The following is a 2,585-nucleotide window of genomic DNA, read 5'->3' as shown; positions in this document are numbered from 1 at the left end:
CTGTTGCTCTGGGTAGAGTGCCATGGTTCACAGCCACTTCAAACTCCTGGGCTCAAGCAATCCTATTGCCTCAGTCTCCCAAGTAGCTGGGACGATAAACATCCACCACAATGCCTGGCTAGTTTTTCTATTTTTAGTAAAGATGGGGTCTTACCCTTGCACAGGCTGGTCTTGAACTCCTGAATTCAAGGGATCCTCCCACCTTGGCCTCCCAGAGTTCTGGGATTACAGGTGTGAGCCACAGTGCCTGATTGTTTTCATATAGATAAATTATACACAGATTTAAAACCCCACTCAACCTATTAAAATGATGTGATATAGGTCAATGTTAAATTAGAATTATTTGCCATTCGCCCTTTCCATTGCTCTTTAGACTTCTTTGCATTTCTACACTTTCACCTGGGAGTGTTTTTCCTTTAGAGATTTTGTGTTTATGTTTTGTTTTGTTCCATTTTTCCTTTTTTGTGTTTTTTTTTTTTTTGTGAAAATCTTCTGACAGAAATTCTCTCAATTCTTCTTTGCATGAAATCGTCTTTATTTTGCCTTCATTTTTGAAGAATGTTTCCCTTAGAAATAGAATTCTAAGTGGGCAGTAATTCTATTCCAAGACTTTAAAGATTCATTTTAGCTTCCATAATTTTGCTGAAAAGGTAGCCATTGGTCTTCTTGTTGCACTTTTTAATTAATTTGTCTTTTTTCTGGATATTGTTAAAACTTCCTTTTTGCTTTGATTATTGGCCATGATGCTAGGTGGGCCTGCTGTGGATTTCTGTTTATTCATCTTGCTTTAGGCTAAGAGAGCTTCTTTCTCTTTTTCTTTTTATTTATTTTCTGAGACAGAGTCTCACTATGTTGTCCTCGGTAGCGTGCCATGGTGTCACAGCTCATAGCAACCTCAAATTCTTAGGGTAATGTGATTCTCTTGCCTCAGCCTCCCAAGTAGCTGGGACTATAGGCGCCCACCACAATGCCTGGCTTTTTGTTGTTGTTGTTGCAGTTGACGTTTTTGTTCATCTGGCCCGGGCTGGGTTTGAACCCACCAGCTTCAGTGTATGTGGCTGGTGTCGTAACCACTGTGCTATGGGTGCTGAGCCAGAGCTTCTTAATCTGTGACTTGTTGTATGTATCTCACCTTTTTTTTTTTGGAGACAGAGTCTCACTTTGTTGCCCTCAGTAGTGTCGTGGTGTCATAGCTCACAGCAACCTCAAACTCTTGGGCTCAAGCAATTATCTTGTCTCAGCCTCTGGAGTAGCTAGGACTACAGACACCTGCCACAATGCCTGACTATTTTTAGAGATGGGGTCTCACTCTTGCTTGGGGCTGGTTTCCAATCTGTGAGCTCAGGCAATCTGCCTGCCTCGGCCTCCCAGAGTGATAGGATGACAGGCCCATAATCTCATTTTGGGGTGTTGCTCTTCCTCTGGCTGGTCTTGAAGTCCTGAGGCTCAAGGGATCCTCCTGCCTTAAAAATTGCTCCTCCTGCTCTATTCTTTCCTTCCCCTCTGATTTTGGGACTTTTTGGTGACATTTAAGATAGACCTCATTATGTCCATATGTTTCTTATTCTCTTGTTCATTTTATTTTTTATTAGGCCAGGGCTGGGTTTGAACCTGCCACCTCCAGCATATGGAGCCAGCACCCTACTCCTTTGAGCCACAGGTGCTGCCCATCTCTTGTTCACATTTTGTATTCCTTTCTTTCTTTGTGTTGCAGCCTTGATTTTTTTCTATTGACCTCTTATCAGTTCACCAATTCTTTCTTTTTCTGTCTAAATTATTGGGAAACTCTTCCATTGATTTTTTTATTTTTTTTGAGACAGAGTCTTTGCTCTGTCCCTTAGTTTAGTGTGCAGTGGCATCATGATAGCTCACTGTAACCTCAAACTTCTGGGCTCAGGCAATCCTCCTACCTCAGCCTCTGGAGTACCTGGGACAACAGGTACATGCTGCCGTTCCTTGCTTATTTTCCTGCATTTTGTAGAGATGGGATTCTCCCATCTTGGCCTCAGAGTACTAAGATTATAGGCGTGAGCCCACTATGCCCAGTCTAAACTCATCTCCTGAGTTCTTACTTTAGTTTTTGATATCTTTAGTCAAAAAAGATAGAAGTCAAATCCTAGAATTTTGTGTTCTTTTTACACATTACAGATGTATAATGAAATTATCTTATTTTCTTTTTTCTTAAATATAGTAATACATTTATTTATTTATTTATTTGAGATAGAGTCCCCTCGGTAGAGTGTTGTGGTGTCACATCTTACAGCAACCTCCAACTCTTGGGCTTAAGTGATTCTCTTGCCTCAGCCTCCCAAGCAGCTGGGACTAAAGGTGCCTGCCACTGTGCCTGGTTATTTTTTGTTGCAGTTGTCATTGTTGTTTAGCTAGGCCAGGCCAGGTTTGAACCCGCAACCCTCAATGTATGTGGCTATCGCCATAACCACTGTGCTACGGGCACCGAGCCATAATACAGTTATTATTTATCTTTATTAAAGGAATAAGCATTTTATTTTATTTATTTTTGTTTATTTATTTTATTGTTGGGGATTCATTGAGGGTACAAGAAACCAGGTTACACTGATTGTATT

This window comes from Otolemur garnettii, unplaced genomic scaffold (assembly GCF_000181295.1).
Source record: "Otolemur garnettii isolate 467f Iridium unplaced genomic scaffold, OtoGar3 scaffold00171, whole genome shotgun sequence".
Lineage (NCBI taxonomy): Eukaryota > Metazoa > Chordata > Mammalia > Primates > Galagidae > Otolemur > Otolemur garnettii.
The sequence above is the reverse complement of the archived record's forward strand: the minus strand, read 5'-3'. Positions refer to the sequence as shown.